The sequence below is a fragment of the Dama dama genome, chromosome 2 (assembly GCF_033118175.1).
Source record: "Dama dama isolate Ldn47 chromosome 2, ASM3311817v1, whole genome shotgun sequence".
Lineage (NCBI taxonomy): Eukaryota > Metazoa > Chordata > Mammalia > Artiodactyla > Cervidae > Dama > Dama dama.
Window position 1 is genome coordinate 26,256,414 of NC_083682.1, and position 18,520 is coordinate 26,274,933.

An 18,520-nucleotide genomic window follows, 5' to 3' on the forward strand; every position below is an offset into this window, starting at 1 on the left:
TATCTTTAAAATTTTCTTTATATAAGATCACATCATCTGCAAATAGGGATAGTTTAACTCTTTCCTTTCCAATTTGGATGCTTCTTTTGCTTGCCTAATTGCTCTGGCTAGATTTTCCAGTGTTTTCTTTTAAATGTGGTTGACGTACAATACTACATTTGTTTCAAGTTTACAACATGGTGATTCAACATTTAAATACATTACAAAATTCTGATACTATATTGATTGGAAGTAAAAGAGTGGGTACCCTTGTCTTATTCCTGGTCTTAGAAGAAGAGTTTTCAGCTTTTCACTATTGATTTTGATGTTAGCTGTGCGTTTGTGATAAATGGCCTTTATCATGTTGAGATACATTCCTTCTGTACTTAAGTTGTTGAGAATTTTTATCATGAAAAAAATGTTGAATTTTTCCAATGCTTTTTCTGTGTCACTTGAGATGATTATACGTTTTTATCCTTTATTCTGCTAATGTGATGTATCACATTTGTTGGTTTGCATACATTGAATCATTCTTGCAACCTAGCAATTCATAAACAAAAGAATGAAATTGGGTCCTCATCTTACATCACACACAAAAATTAACTTGAAATGTATTAACATGAAACTATTCATCTCCTAGAAGAAAGCAAAGAAAAAGCTCTTTGACATCTGTCTTGGCAATGATTTGGGGGAAATGACACCCATAGCATAAGCAACAAAAGCAAAAATGAACCAATAGAATTATACCAAACTAAAAGTCTTCTATACAACAAAGGAAGCCATTAACAAAATGAAAAGGCTATGCACAGAATGGAAGAATATATTTGCAAACCATGTATCTGATAAGGGGTTAATATAAAAAATATATAAGGAACTCATACAACTCAGCAGCAAAAAGCAAACAACTCAATTAAAAATAGAAAATGATGCTGTTGAAAGTGGAAGATGGGATAGCTCTGTGAGCAATTTTATTTTTATTCCTTCTACGGGGGCCAGCATCATAGACTTCAACTATATTTATTTATTTTCTTCCTTAGAGAATTCTGTACTCTGGATAGAAAGTGTTCTTTTCCTCTTCACTTTGGTACCTACATTTTTGTATTTGGCATTGTACTCCTGAGTTTAGGGGACGGAAAGAGTAGCTAGAAGAATCTAAGTGCCCTCATATGATTTTGGGGACCTTGTGCTATTTGAAATCTCTTCAGATTATTTCTTGGGTATATCACCTCTTAAGAATGAATTGCTCATGAGTTTAATTTCATGTTTTTTCTGGACAAATATGGGGTTTTCCAGGCTAGGACTTAATTTGATAATAGCATTCTAGTAAGTAAAAGTTTAAATACTTTCCATTGCCTGATGAGAAGGTATAGTCTATGCAAATTAATCATATTAAAATATTTCTCAGTCAGTTCAGTAGCTCAGCCATGTTCAACTCTTTGCAGCCCCATGAACTGCGGTACACCAGGCTTCCCTGTCCATCACCAACTCCCAGAGCTTGCTCAAACTCATGTCCATTGAGTCGGTGATGCCATCCAACCATCTCATCCTCATCCCCTTCTCCTCCTGCCTTTAATCCTCCCCAGCATCAGGGTCTTTTCTAAGGAGTCAGTTCTTCGCATTTCTATCAACTGCTTATTATATCAGTAGTCATTCTTACAGGATTTAATAAACAGTTTATGTGTTCCATCCTCAAAGAAACCCTCTCTTAACTTCTATGGCAACTCATTTGTACTGTTCTAAGGACCCTTTTTCTCATTACTACCTTCCTTTGTATAAGAACAGTATTTCTCCTTCTAGACTGTAAGCTCCATAAAGCCTATGACCGTGTTTTCCACCGCCATGTCTCCACAATGTCCTGCAGAGGACAGGCGATCCTCAATGTTTTGATGGATGAATGAACATATGATTTGGAATTTAGGAGAGGAGGAATTGATGCCTTTTTAAAAAAAAATACATTTAAAAAGAAAATTTGCAAAATACAGAGATAAATAGAAAACAGACATTATCTATACCCCTGTTATTGACAGTCACTATAAATACTTCAGTTTATCTTTTTTCCTTAATATATATTTAGACAATATATTTTGCCATAAAATTGCAACAGTACTTAAATGCAGGTTTGCATCTTTTTTTAAGCTCCTTACTATGTAGTTTGAGCATTTCCTAAGTCATTAAATATTTTTCCAAAACACCACTTTGAATGGCTACATAATATTTCAGTGATGACTAGATAATGATTTACTTATGGACACTGGATTGATTGTCGTATGGGCTATTATAGACATGTTTTGATGGACATCTTTATGCAAAAATAGAATGCACAATTTGGTATGTTCTTAGAAATAAATTTATTATGCCTAAAGTTTAAGAGTTTTTGATACACATTTTCAGTTCCCTTCCATTTGTCTCCATGTGTACATGTGTGCTGTGTGCTAACTTGCTTTAGTCGTGTCTGACTCTGTGTGACCTTATGAACTGTAGCCTGCCAGGCTCTTCTGTCCATGGGTATTCTCCAGGCAAGAACCCTGGAGTGGGTAGTTGTTCCCTTCTCCAGCTATTTTTCTTCAAAAGTGTCTCCAAATAGTCATCTGGTAGATTATACTTTATTCACAGGAGTGACACAGAGGAGGACCACCTTATTGCCGATAGTAATAGTGAGATCTGCACAGCAAGGTAAATTTAGAAAATGCTTCTCTCTCATTACTTTTGTACCTAGGAGTTATTTTCTACCCAAGCAGATATTATTTCCATCTTACAAATGAAAAAGAAAAAAAACCTAAAGTTTGAGAAGATTAAATGATTTGTTCAAGATCTCATAGCTCATCAGAAGTTTTATATGTTTTTTTCAACCACACGTGTTCGAGACACAAAGAGGAGATAGGGGTGTATATGGAACAACAAATTCAACAGATGTAACATAAATAACCTTTGATGGTTGGAAATAAAATCTCAAAGGAGAGAGTGAAACATTTTGTGAATAGATTAGTGAAAAAAAACTTTTGAAGCTAGGGCTGTCAATTTAGATTCTAGGAATATTTCGTGAAGGGTAGTCCCTTAAACTCCTAAACCTCAGAAATACTTTCCAGAAATACCTTGATAACTTTTTATCTTTGTGATCCCCTAATTATGTCTGGTTGGAGATTCCATTCTAGGCTAGAAGTGATTTTATCAGGAGGAAAGGTCGTCTAGAACTTGTTTTAGGTTCCCAGGCACTGTCAGAGCTAGAAAGGACTTTAGAAATCATTTTAATTCCCTCATATAAACTAAGTCGCAGAGAGAAGTAACTCACTCAGGGTCATCCAGGATCTACACAAGATCACACAAGGTCTACACAGTGCAGATCTGACAGAGTGCAGAGAAGGAAACAGGTTAAAATAAAGCAAAGTAATTTTTTTTTTAAAGTTCTGTACCAAAGGAGGTCTTAATTCACTTAGCACAGTATGAGTATTCCTATTGTGTTACATCCAAATGCAGTGTCCGTTTACACATAATGCAAGGAAATGTCTTTGTAAATCTCTCAAATGAGCTTTCCTGTTTTTTTTTTATTATACTTTTTTTTTTTTTTACTTTTAGTTAAGTGATTTGCTTAATAGAATCTTATGAGAGTCATACAAATAAGAAAACAGAGTCATGTATTACCAGGCATCTTAGTAAAGTGTAAGTAAATCAGGTCAGTTGTTTCTGAACCTGGTTGATTTTCAAAATCACTTGGAGGACTTTTCGAATAAACAGATTCCCAGAGTCCCACTCCGGGGATTCTGATTTAGTAGATCTGATGAATTAGACTGCTTCCTCCCAAACTTCTTTTTTAAAAAAGAAAAGATTTTCAATTGTAAACTGAATCCTTGAAAATAAGATCATGAATTTGCAAGAAGCTTAATACATAACACAGAATGCTTTTTTTGAAATGTCAAAGTCAAGTGACCATTCCTGTTTAAAAATTAATTTGGGGTGACAATAGATACTAAATGTCTATCCAAAATGGCCCTATACTTAGAAATGTCTGAAAAAGTTAAGTTAGGAAAGCAGTAGTAGTCAATAAATGGATTTTCTGTTGTATAAATGTTTATACAGATGTTTTAAGTGAGACTTTTGAAAAAAAAAAAAAAAACAACCCATAGGTTGCTGACAGCAGACAACTTTGCATATGTGTGTTAACAGGAGAATGTGCTGTGTTTCAAATGAATGGGGAAGTGGGTCTAAATGACTTTCAGATTAGCTGGAACAGATGGAAGGGTCACAGTTGAACAACTTGACACACCAGCATAAAGGCAACATTGGAGTGGAGTTCATTGCCTCTGACAGATACTGTCAGTCAACCCCAGCGCTCTCTCAAGTTAACCAACAGCCTAGGCCTTTAAAGATTTTTTAAAAAGAATTATTTTAAAAAGTATTTTGAGAAAAGAACTAGAGCTTATCTTTTTTTTTTCCCCCCTCTACCCGGGACCCACTAAGGATTTTAGAAACAAAGCATTAGATTATAGACATTTTGGAGACTAGTATGCTATAACTTGGAATTAGGGCCTTTCAGTAATAAATCATTTTGTAAAAATTTTGTCCACATGATGGCTTTTGAGAATCTTATTGTCACACTAATTAAAACACAGTGCAGAATACCAGAATGAAGAAAATGCAAGTGTTTTTTCCTTAACTATTCAGCGTGTATTTTGATCCACTGTTGTCATAGCAATGAAGTGACGTGAAAGTCACTCAGTCATGTTCAACTCTTCAGGACCCCATAGAATGTAACCCACCAGGCTCCTCTGTCCATAGGATTCTCCAGGCCAACATTCTAGAGTGGGTAGCTGTTCCCTTCTCCAGGGGAATCTTCCCCACCCAGGGATAGAACCCAGGTCTCCTGCCTTGCAGATGAATTCTTTACCATCTGAGCCACCAGTAATAATATGTACAAGCAAATATTAAAATATACCATATTTATGTTATTTTTTCTAGGTCTAACTTTTTAACTTGATATGTGTTAAACTTTGCATGTGGCCCAAAAGGTTAAAAATAAAGAACAGAAAGCTTCAAGAATAAGATGAGACTTGGAGGTAGCCTTGCCCCCTCAGGCCACTTAGGGGGACCCTTAAAGAGTCTGAAGACTCTCTCAGACCATCAGCACCAGGTGGATTCACTGTAGAAAGCTACTGTTTTCTTTCCTGCCTCAACACAGCTGATTAATCCAAATTAACACATTGGTTCCTAGGTGCTTCTATGCATGTTACTAGAAAGGTTGAAATCCTGGAAATTTCAGAAAGATTGCAAAAAAAAAAAAAGAAGAAAGCTTACCATTTGCAACAACATGGATGGATCTAGAGGGTATTATGCCAAGTGAAATAAGTCAGATAAAGACAAATACCATACAGTTTCTCTTGTATGTGGAATCTAAAAAACAAAGGAAATGTAATGCAATAGAGACAGATGCATAGATACAGAAAACAAACAGAATGCCCGAGAGGAGGGGTTGAGGGGATAAGTGAAATAGATAAAGGAGATTAGGAGGTACAAGCTTCCAGTTACAAAATAAGTAAGTCACAGGGATGAAATGCACAGTGTGTGGAATATAGTCAATAATATGTTAACTTTGTATGGTGACAGATAGTAACTAGACTTACCATGGTGATCATTTTTCCTGTGTGGAAATACTGAATCTCTATGTTGTGCACCTGAAACTAACACAGTGTTAGAGGTCAATTATACTTTAGTTGAAAAGAAAAGAAAAGTGTTTGCTATTTGCACATTAAGGAGTGACTCTGATTTTCATCACTGGCTGGCTGTGGACTCCTAATAGTCCCATGGACTCAGAGAGACTGTAGAAAGCAGAGACAAGATGCAAATTATTAGAAGGGAATCTTGCACAATGCATGTCATGACTAAGTGATTACCTTTGTAGATTCATCTCCATTTGCTGAGGCTAGCATCCATTTGAAAAATAGTGGCTTGAGAAGCAGATGAGTCAGTGGAGCATCCTGCTGATGGTATTTCTGTGACTCTAGTGGCATTTTAGGAGCTTCCCAGGTGGCACTAGTGGTAAAGAACCTGCCTGCCAATTCAGGAGACCTAAGAGGTGCAGGTTCAATCCCTGGGTCAGGAAGATCTCTTGAAAGAGGGTATGGCAACCCACTCCAGTATTCTTGCCTGGAGAATTCCATGGACAGAGGAGCCATGGCATGCTACAGTCCATAGCGTCGCACAGAGTCGGACATGACTGAAGCGACTTAGCACACACGCACACACAGTGGTACTTTATATCCTAAAGACATTTTCATAGGACCATGGACTGTAGCCCAAAGCTCTAAAGGGTGGAATATGATTCCCTTAACTCTGTGCTTATCCATGTCATAGCATTACCATTGCCTCCACAAACAATGATCCATCTTTGAAAATCTCTTATTCATAGCCTAGAACAGGGAGTCCAAAGAACTGCATGATTCCAGCCTCGTCGCAGCCACTTTTCCGATGTAGACACCTGAATCAAGCTGAGATTGAGTCAGTCAGCAGTGATGTTCGTCGGGGTTGTAGGCATGCAGAGTAGTCAACATGGCTACCCAAAGCCTCATGCAGCTAGAATTTTGAAAGAATAGAAACTAAAAGTTTTGCAGAGGAAACTAATCTGAAAGAGGAAGAGTAGATTAGATATGGACAGAGGAATCAAGGTGAGAGATCCGCATGGCTCCAGGTAGAGGAAAAGAATGGATAATTGTTCTGTTCTCACAAGACCTTGCTGTGCATTCTGTAGTTGGATTGTGGGAAATTCATCTTTATCCTCATACTAAACTTACTTAAATTAATTTGACAAAGTTTCTGTTATGTACAAGCAAATATTATGACTGGGAAACTATAAAATTTCCATTATTCCTTTAAATTAAAAAAGTTTATTGAGCACCTACTATGTAACTGACATTGTGTCAACCTTTAGGACTACAATAATGAAAAAGGCGGTGATAGACTCCTAAGTAGTTTACAGTTCATGTTAATGTGTCCTGTACTTTCCCAACCATCTTCTCCAAACCACTTGTGGGGCTTGTACTACAAATGTAGAGAAGTAAACCAAAGTCTTCCTCTGCTTCAATCTCTCTTCCTTTCTCCATCCATTTCTTTGCTAACCGGCCCTCTAAGTGCCAAAATGCACTCACTCTGGGTGACTCCAAGGAGGTTCTTTTTCCCATTGTGTTCTGCCTTCCCTTATTTATTTATTTTTTGGCCATGCCATGTGGCTTGCAGGATCTTAGTTCCCCAACCGGGGACCTCTGCAGTTAAAGCATGGAGTCCCAACTACTGGACTGCCGGGAAATTCCCTCTGCCTTCCTATCTTAAAACTTCCTTCTTCATGTCCAATTTTCATAGGTCCCTGCTAAAGAATGACTATGTATTAATGAATCATACATGTGGATGTGTCATTAATGAATTATTGTGGTATTTGTGTCACTTATCTGTTCTAGGGGGAACAACTATTAAATATTTTTTTTATTGTGGTAAAATACATATAATCTTAAAGTTGAATATTTTAACCATTATAATGGCATATGGTACATACACATACACATACATACATACACATCACCCTTATCTAGTTCCAGAATATTTTTATCAGCCCCCCCCCCCATATACACACACAAAAACCTACCCATTAAGTCCTTATTCTTCACTGCCCCTTCCCCAACCCCTGGCAACCATTAATCTACTTTCTGTCTCTATGGATTTGTCTCTTCTGGACTTTTCATATCTACAGAATCATAAAATATGTGACCTTTGTGTATGGCTTCTTAACATTTTCAAGATTTGTCTATGCAGTAGTAAAGATACTGGGCTTCCCTAGTGGTTCAGTTGGTAAAGAATCTGCCTGCAATGCAGAATATCTGGGTTTGATCCCCGGGTCAGGAAGATCCCCTGGAAAAGGAAATGGCAAACCCACTCCAGTATTCTTGCCTGGAGAATTCCATGGACAGAGGAACTGGGCAGGCTACAGTTCATGGGGTCACAAAGAGTCAGACATGACTGTGCAACTTTCACTTTCATAGATACTATTTCATTCCTTTTTATGACTAAATAATATCCCTTGTATAGGTGTAACACATTTTGTTTGTCCATTCATGAGCTGAAGAATATTTGGGTTGTTTTCACCTTCTATTCTGGTAATTAGGGTTGCTGTGAACATTCATGTACAAGTTGTTATTTAAGTGAATGTATTTTTAAAGAGAACTTGATGGTATAGAAAAATTACAAAATATTCTTAAAGTGAGTAAAAGCCTATGAAACTATAATTAGAGTCAGATTAAATTTTATATTTTAATATATAGGGACTAGATGATTAGAAAAATCTCTGAAAGATTCACTTAATTGTTTCTAAGTCACAGATCTATGGATAAATTCTTTTATACTTTTCCAACTTTCTATAATTAACACATATCATTTTATAACAAGGGAAATCAACTTATTTCACAACTTATCTAAGCAACTTATTTAAAAATTAGTGCTTAGGGGTGAGAAAATAGAGATAGTGAGGGCTCCGGTTGTTTTGAGGACCATGTCTGGCACAGGAAATGCTCGGTGATGTAGTACTAGTGGAGGATGAATAATTGAAGGATTTTTAAAAAGATAGGTAACTTAAACATATCCTCAGTCTGCACAAAAGAATCTGGCAAAGAGTGAAAGGGTAATAATATAGGGAGAGAGGAAGAACAAGTTCCTGATCTTAGAGAAATCAGAAAAGGACGTGATCAGAAATAGAGACTGGCCTAAGAATAGGAAAAGATCCATCTTCCTCTTAGATGAAAGGGTGTTTTGGTGAGAGAGCAGGCACATAGAGATAAACTATAAATATATAGAAAAAGTTTGAGGGGTTTCATACCTAATAGACTTAATATTCTTGGTGAAACAGGTTCAGTCAGATATTGGAAAGAGTAGGATAGATTGTGTTGCATCCTTGAGTAAAAACAATGAAAACGTAGAATGCTTAAGGGAAATAACCAGGGACACCCAGGCTTCTGCAGCACTCAGTCTGTCCCTTATTGCCTTCACTGTATTCTAAAATCCATTAGTTATACTTTCCCTGTTTAAGAAAACTATACGTAGATTTTTTTCCCTTTCATTGCCAAATTGATCCTGTTTTATAGATGCAATAGCTTCTAGAACATATTGATAATACAGTTCGGAGATGTTTCTATAGTTCTCTTTTGCTTTTAGGGCTGGATATCTTCTCACATCAACTCTTTCTTTGGAAGTGCTTAATATTGCTGTATATCCAGAAAATTCTTTCTCTTTGCTCATCCTTACACTTGGAAGTTTTTATTTGTCCAGTATTGAGGTTTCTATGATTGATTATGTGTCACCTTTATATACCTCTTTAAACTCAGATGAAAGGGAACATACACACCAGATTTATGTAGTGTTGCTTTTTCATTCAGAGTTAGGTTGGACTGTATTAGAGATATGAAATAACATTATTTTAAATGAGAGAGAGATTTGTGTTGTATGTAAAGATCTGAAGAGAACCATTCTAGGGCTGGTAAGGCAGGTCTCTCCAAGTCCTGAGAAACTCAGGCTCCTTCTCTCTGCCACAGTCAGGGTATGTTTCCTATGCCCGTGGTTCAAGACAGAGTTCCAGCCACCACCCCCACATTCCAGGTAACAGGATAGAGGAAAGGGGAAAGAAGAGACTAAGGGAAGTTTATGGAAGCTACCACACGATGCTTTTACTTCCATTTCATTGGCTAGGACTTAGTCACATGACTGAATCCTACCTGCAGGGCAGGCTGGGAGACGCACATTTTATTCTAAGTGGTCATCTGCCTCACTAAACAGTGCACTGTTTAGCCGGGAGAGGGGAATGGTTATGAGGGGCAACCCATAGTTTATGTCACTCAATGATCAGAGAAGTCACTTCATCTACGGGAGTAGAAGGAAGCAGTCACCAGCAGTGTCAAGGAAAGGATACGTGTGTAAGATGTTTCTTCTTACACAAGAAGATGTTTCTTGTGTGTAAGAAACCCACAAGATGTTTGTAAGATGTGTGTAAGATGTTTCTTCTTTGGGTAGAGTTGTCTGAGTTAACCTCACTTAGTCTCATCTCTAACTTGCAGGACTGCTCTTTCAAGGATCTACCTTTGGCTGGGTTCTCTGTGCATTTTGACTGACCATCCATCCATGTCAGGTATGGTCTTTCCAATAGGATTCCCATTCCTTTTGTGTTAAAGCATTCTGCCCTTCTACAGGCTTTAGGAAGCTTGAAATTTGATTTACTTTATTGATTTCCCCCAGGAAATGTTGCAAGCTAGAGGTTGCTATCTGAATTCCATTGGGGTTTCTTCCACAGACAACTCATGGCATTCTGGTGGGCCATCCAGAAACATGGTACTGCTTGCATTATAATCTGCAGTAACTAGAAATTATAAACCCATTCAACTAACTTTAAGGAAGGGGGAGTTTTTGTGAGGATGCGCAGAAACTGAATCTGGTACCAGAAAACCACCAGTACCTCAGGTAGCTGCTCTCTTGGTCTCTCCTGTGGGCCGTGTGGTTTTTCATAATGATGTGACAGCTTCATACATCTCTGCTCCAGGTTCTTTGCCCTCTGTTACCCAGCATCCTCCTAGACTCTGAGCCTGTGGTCCCAAGCAGACACCCCAGCCTCAGGTTTGCCTCAAGACTTTTCTGTTCACCTGTAGAAGCTACTGTCTTGTTCTTGTTCATCACAGAAGAATCTGGATTGACCCAGCTCCATTTTGCTAGAAGGCTTTTTAGGCATGAATCACAGCTTACTGGACAGGTTGCTCTTCAGTCCGCAGCTGCCCCAGTTCACCTCAGCTGAGGCATAGAGCAGGGTGCGAAGCCCAACGTGGCTGTTACGAGCAGTGGGGACTGTAGCTCTCGCTGGGCTTCTCTGCAGTTGCTTCTAACCTAGATTGTCTCCAGGACTGTTCCATATCCATTGTGTTCTTGGCCAACAAGAATAAATGCCAGTCTCCTTAGCCATGCTTTCAAGGCTGCACCCTCTTAAATGTGCCACCTTGCTGAGCATGCCTCCCACTCTCACCCTCTTTGCCAGTCTCCCTGAACTATTTACTGCAAAACCCACCATAGATATTCCCACCTCCAGGCCTTTGCTCACACTGTCTACCTTGCCTTCCCCACTCCTATCAACCTTCAAAGGCCAGTCAAAGTTGCTCTTCCTTTATAACAATAACAGCTACTGCTTGCTGAACATCTGCCAAGAGCCAGGTATTCTCCCAGATACTTTACATATCCAACCTCATTTAATCCTCTCTACTTACCTTTCCTTGGAGAAGGAAATGGCAACCCACTCTAGTATTCCTGCCTGGAGAGTCCCGTGGACAGAAGAGCCTGGCAGGCTACAGTCCATGGGGTCACAAAGAGTTGGACACGACTAAGTGATCTACACACACACACACACTTACTGACCTTTCAGAGTAGGTATCATTATTCCCATTCTACAGCTAGACAAAAGAAGGATTCGAGGAGTTAAAGTACTTACACAAATTCATGCAGGGAGTAATTGTCAAAGTTGGAATTCTGGCCCCAGAGTGTGATTCAGAGTCTGTACTTTTTCTTAACCCATGCTAAGTCGTGAAGAATTTCCTGATAACTTGAAACCTGATTTTCTTGACCTGTTTTGAATAGTACTTGATGGCTATTCTGAATGACTGATTTGACATTTAATAGATGATATGGTTGTCTTTTGGGGTGTGAACCTTCCTTCCTCAATTAAACTCTAAACCAATGGTTCTCAATGGGCTGGCAGTGCCCCTCAGAGGCATTTTGTAAATATTTATGTGTGGCGACTGGTGATCACATTGATTGGTGAGGACTACTGTCATATACTATGCAGAGGCAATGCACAGGATAGTCCCAGACAATAATTACACCACAAGTCACAAAATTTTGTGGTATTCCACTAGATATTCAAGGTTAAAAACTTTTTATAATTGTCTAAGGCTCAAACCTAACTCTGTTTTTTTATTTTTATTTTTTATTTATTTTTAATTGAAGGATAATTGCTTTATCGTATTGTGTTGGTTTCCACCAAACATCAACATGACTCAGCTAAACTCTGTTTTACCTATTTTTTGTTCTTGTTCAGTTGCCAAATCATGTCCAACTCCACAACCCCATGAACTGCAGCACGCCAGGCCTCCCTGTCCCTCACCATCTCCTGGAGTTTGCCCAAGTTCACATCCATTGCATTGGTAATGCCATCCAACCATCTCATCTTCTGTCACCCCCTTATCCTCCTGCCTTCAATCTTTCCCATCATCATGGTCTTTTCCAGTGAATCAGCTCTTCACATCAGGTGGCCAAAGGATTGGAGCCTGTAGACACCAAGTAATCTTTGCACAGTTTAACATAGAGAATTTCCGAGGAATGTAGCAACCATTGTTTAAAAAAAAATAAAAGAAGGGCTAATACACACACACACACACATAAATATTTTGCTTTACATAATTTTGCTGTTTTCTGTCAAACCTCAACATGAATCAGCCATAGGTACACATATATCCCCTCTCTTTTGAACCTCCCTCCCATCCCCCCCACCCCACCCCTCTAGATTGGTACAGACCCCTGTTTGAGTTTCTTGAGCCAGACAGCAAATTCCCATTGGCTCTCTATTTTACATAAGGTAATATAAGTTTCTATGTTACTCTTTCCACACATCTCACCCTCTCCTCCCCTCTCCCCATGTCCATTTTGTTTAGCCTGGCCTTTGACTGAGTTTTCAACCATTTCAGAAAATTACATCCACTAATGGCAACACTGCTTGTAGTGCTTGATTCTCCAGCAAAATACAGGTCTATTGGTCCACTTTCATAGTGACTGCATTTACAATAATCCTACACGTAGATGAAAACTTTTGATCTCTCATAACTGTAGTGTAAGCTTCCTCAGGCATTTACATATTTAAATATATGCTATTATAAATTACTTTCCTTTTGTTTCTCCTTTATATCACTGACAGGGTATCACATTGCTTTTTTTGAAATTATATATGTAGGTTGTTGCTGTTCAGTTGCTCAGTTGTGTCCGGCTCTTTGTGACCCCATGGACTGCAGCACGCCAGGCTTCCCTGTCCATCACCAACTCCTGGAGCTTGCTCAAACTCATGTCCATAGAGTCAGTGATGCCATCCAACCGTCTCATCCTCTGTCAGCCCCTTCTCCTCCTGCCTTCAGTCTTTCCCAGAATCAGGGTGTTTTCTAATGAGTAGTCTCTTCACATCAGGTGGCCAAAGGATTGGAGTATCAGCTTCAGCATCAGTCCTCTAATGAACATTCAGTGCTGATTTCCTTCAGGATGGACTGATTTGATCTCCTTGTAGTCCAAGGGACTCTAGAGAGTCTTCTCCAACACCACAGTTCAGTATGTAGTTTATGTCATATGTGATAATGGGTGTGTGTGTTCAGTCACTCAGTCATGTCCAACTCTTCGTGACCCCGTGGACTATAGCCCGCCAGTTTCCTCTGCTCATGGAATTTCCCAGGACAGATTCTTCCCAGGCAAGAATATTGGAGTGGATTGCCATTTCCTACTCCAGGGGATCTTCCTGACCCAGGGATTGAACCCACGTCTCTTGCATTGGCAAGTGGATCCTTTACCAGTGAGCCAGGGAAGCCCGGCTTCCAGGGAAGCCCTGGAAGGTATAAGATAATACCTATAGATTGTTTTAACATAGTAAAAGGGATGTTAACACTATGTATGTAGAGAGAAAAGGATGAAGAAGCAGGGCTGTGAGCCCTAGGAGGGAAAAGACTAAGTCTCATGCTGGTGTGACTTCTCAGTACTTCTGGTGGAGCCCTATGTGCTTTGGAAAGAGAGCAGGAGGTGGATAAACTGAGAGCAGGAAGTGGCTCCAAACAAGACTGAAGGTCCCTTTCTCTCAAAGTTCATTCATGTTTGAAAACTGAATGGCAATGCAATGTCTCTTGTTTCTGAACATGCCTCTTGGGCCCACACTTTGGAGCTTTGACTGTTCTTTTACCTGGAAGCTCATTTCTTCTTTCAACCAATCTTTGCAAGGACAAATCTAGATTTATCTTTTAAGGCACAATTCAAGAGGATTTTCCTGATCCTATCCTTTCACCTGCCGATTCTTGAAAATTGAACTCATCTCTCTTTCTTCTGGACTCCCCCAATATTTTGCCTGAACCTCTTTTGTGGCACAGTGGGTTTTTTAAACTATGTCTTAGAGTTCTTTGTATGTAATCTCCTTATCCTACCCTGAGAGTGAGTTCTTGGCCATGGGGATCTTTTATTGACTCATTTCCATATCCCCATACATGGAAGAGGGGCTTCCCAGATGGAACTAGTGGTAAAGAACCTGCCTGCCAGTGCAGGAGACATAAAAGACACGGATTCTATCCCTGGATCAGAAAGATCCCCTGGAGACAGGAATGGCTACCCACTCTAGTATTCCTGCATGGAAAATTCCATGGACAGAGGAGTCTGATGGGCTACAGTCCACACAGTCACAAAGAGTTGGACATGACTGAGCAAACTTAGCGCGCACACACACGTGCGTTGCAGAGGACCGGGCACAGAGTAGGTGTTCAATAGACAGCTGAATGAGTAAGTGAATTACTCACAAGCAGTCCTGCTGTGAGGAAAGATGTCTCAGAGTGATGGGTTCTCTGGGGTGGGTTAGAATTGAGGTGGGATTCCCTTTGAATAATTTCCCCCTGGACTTTGCCTCAAAGAGCTTTGTGCTGATCCTAAAGGGGGACCAACTCAAATAGGACACAAATGCCTTTCTTCTTGTTAAGAGAAAGAATGCTCACGTGTTCAGTGAGGGAGCCTCTTTCCAAGCCTCCAGCCCTCTTGATTTTAGAGGTTCCGATTAAGAATCTGCCTGCAGTGCAGGAGATCCGGGTTTGATCCCTGGTTTGGGAAGATCCCCTGGAGAAGTAAATGGCAACCCACTCCGGTATTCTTGCTTGGAAAATCCCATGGACAGAGAAGCCTGGCGGGCTACCGTCCAGGGGGTCTCAAGAGTCAGACATGACTGAGTGACTAAACCAGCACCAGCACACACCAGTCAGCGTGTGGGTCAAAACCGTGTGGTTTCACCAAAGAAGTGTTGCTGGTACCTGATATGTCAAAACAAAGACCTCAGAGATGGGTCACCTTGAAGTCTGCATTTTGTACCAGTGATGTTCCAGAGGAAATGCTGGGGGAGTAAGAAGAGGAAAGGAGGTTGCCCCACTTTTGTCCTCATTTTCCTCTAAATGAGAAATCTCTAAAAGGATCTCTCTCTCTTTCTGATAGGGAGGCAGCAAAGCATTTGTTTTGTTTATTTCACACAATGAAGTAAACGGTGAACAAAGAATAAAAAGAACAGTAATACAAAGTCTTATATAATATTTTTCCTAAGTGCTCTCATGCTTCAGTGATCTTTGTAAAAGGGGCCTGTGAAGTCATGGGGATATTCACTTCCATTATTTGAATGGGGAAATATAACAAAATGTGTCCACCTAGGGTGTTTTCAAGAGACAGGTGAAAAGTGGACTTCCCTGGTGGCCCAGTGATTAGGAATCCATCTGCCAGCCAATGCAGGGGACACGGGTTCAATCCCTGGTCCAGGAGAATCCCACATGCCACAGAACAGCCAAGCCCAAGAGCTGCAGCTTCTAAGCCTATGCTCCACAACTGCTGAAACCCATGAGCCTAGAGCTTCTGCTCCCCAAGGAGAGAAGCCACCCCTAGGAGAAGCCCTCACCTCAAAACTGGAGAGTAGCCCCCCACTTGCCACAACTAGAGACAACCCAATGGCAACAAAGAAGACTCAGCACAACCAAAAATAAATAAAGCCCCCAAAGTTTAGAACACGCAAAGAGAGATGAATTAAAAGTAATGAGGAGGAGGTGGTGTCTCCTTCACTGAGAAGCCAGCTTAGAAAGATCTGGATGGCAGCTGGTCAGTGTCAGAGGCCAGAAGACAGTCTTCAGAAGCCAAAGACTGGCCTCAAAGGGCCTCTAAGAGTCTCGCAAATCAGAAGAATAACAAAAGAAAAACGGTAGTAGTATAGTAATAAAAACTATCACTTATTGAATTCTCTGGGCACCATGGAAAACATTCTATATACATGATCTATTTGAACCATTGATGGAAAGGAGCCTGTGAGAGAGGATGTTATTAGTCTTACTTTAAGGATGAGACTGTGACAGGCAAGGGACTTGCCCAAGGCCCTGCACATTAATAAATGGTGGAGCTTGCATTCACAGCCAGTGTGGTGCTGATCTGTCCCCCATGCTCTTCTAGGACATTCTGAGGACAAACATGCCCCCGGCGTGTCCCATAGGCATGTCTTTCAAAACCCAAAGAGAGAGGACTCAGATAACAGAGGCTTTTTTCCTTTATTAAAACAAACAAACAAACAAAAAAAAAACAGGTCTCCTGCAACCTAATTAAATAAACCCATGAGAAGAGCAGGAAGAAGGCCAGAGCTTCTGGGAGCTGGCCTTCACCTGAAGAAGAAAGCGCAGAGATTCCTCCTGGGGACCGATGCCCCCGTTTTCTTCTCTTGTTTAGGAAAGGGGCTTGGCTGTCAGACTTTGATTCAGAACAGGAGTGCATTCAGAAGCATCCTCTGGCGAGGCTGGGAAGCTGCTCACATCCCCGGAAAATTCAGTGGGAGAAAAAGGTTATGGAAGCGAGTAGGAGTTTATTCAACAGTGTCTGAGGCCTTTCAGAACCATGAGTGAGTGTCTATAAAGAAGCAGTCAAGCATAGGCTGGGAATTATCTCTGTTGGGTGCCTACCTGTGACAGGCCCTCAAGAGCTGCTAAGAGGCTCATTCAGTGCCCGGGGGGGACAATGGGCAGTGGGGACAAACAATTCGGAGGAGTCTATCACTCTGGTGGTGTTATCTTTAGCACTGAATAAAACCGGAGTTCCCCCTTTCTGCCTCCTCGTCAGCACTATTTTTAGGAGCCAGTGGTACTTTTCAGCTCTCTTTCACTATTTTTCAACAGGTTCACAAGGGCACGAAGTGCAGTATATAAAAAGAGGATAATGACTGGAGTGCAGGAAAAGGCCCAATGCGCAGAGCAGCCAAGCTTGCCTGGGACTAGAATAGATGAAAGTCCAGAGAAGAGTCAAGAAGAAATGGCATTGTCTGCACAGAGAAACTCCCCATTTTACATACAGTACTTCTGAGATGCTAAAGTAGGCTTTCTGAAGTTCAAAGTTTAGAGGAAAAAGAGTCAGCTTTGAACCGCTCTGAGTGAGAAGTCAGGATAACGCAAGGCGGTCTTCTCGGCCCCACTGTTCATGGTTGTCTCGTGTGTGCCTTTGCGACCTGGACGCTGATGCATGAGCTTGCTTTCCGGGGCTGGTTCCATGGGTGTGTGACCTGTGCAGTCACACAGGACCCAAGGTGTGGAAGGGCCCACACCTCGTTTAATGCTCTGTCTTGAAATCCTTGAGAATTTTTGAGCAGGGGTCGCCACATTCTTATTTTGCCTTATGCAGCTGCTCTTGGATTAGAGAAGCAGAGAACTGTCAATTTACACAGTCCCAGACACCAGGCCTTTGCTGTGTCAGAATTATATGGGGAATTAAAATATAATGTGTATTATATAAACCCTCGAGTTGTATAATCTGTTTTTTGTTTTTGCTTATGTTTTCATAGCATACATTTTTCCTGTTATAGGGAGAGAGTTGCTGCTGGGTTGTTGTTGTTATTTTTTTTTTTAACTGCATGATATTTTAAAATTCCCCAAGGAGGGAATTTTTTCCAAACCTGTGTCTATGTCTTCTGGTGAATTCTATACTCTGTATTCCACGTGGGACTCCTCATTTGAGCTTCCCCTATGTGATTCCCCGGCCGGAGGCTCAGGGGGAAATGAGATCCTTATTGAAATCTAGGCAGAGCTGGATTCATCTTGTGAAGGTTTTTTTATTGGTCTGCTGGGTATGGGGAAGAACAAAAGAAAAGTCAGCCTTTTGCTCTTGGCTCAGAGCAAAGATCATAATGCCTGTTATTTCTAAGCCCAGTCACAACCCCAAAGTTGGTGACGTCCAGAAGTAAGATGACCTTCATTGAGACAGAGGAGAAATGAAAGTTTACACTGTGGGGCAGCATCTGCCTGGATGGGGTTTGGAAGTGTCTCACATTAAAATCAGAGCAGGGCCAAGGGCGAACCCCTGATGATGCCCCGCTCCAAATAAACATTGTTTCTTAAAGACCTGTTACCTAACTGACTCTGGATCTGAGGGTTGAAGACAGAAATCATGCCAAACTATGCTATGTAAACTTTCCACCCTTTAAAAAATATTCTAACTGCAAAGGGAAATTATTGCTAACAACAATAATAATGACAACAAACATAGGAAAATTACTGGGATAATGATCTCAGATGTGACTTCAAAGCTTGATGCCTGCACTTCTAACTGTGATCATGGGCAGTGTCCTAATCTCACTGATCCTTGGTTGCTTCATCTCAAAAAGATGGAGGAGATGAGGACCATCCTACTTCTCAAGGCTCTTGGGAGCCTCAGACTTGGCTAATATGTGTCTTAAATCACCCCA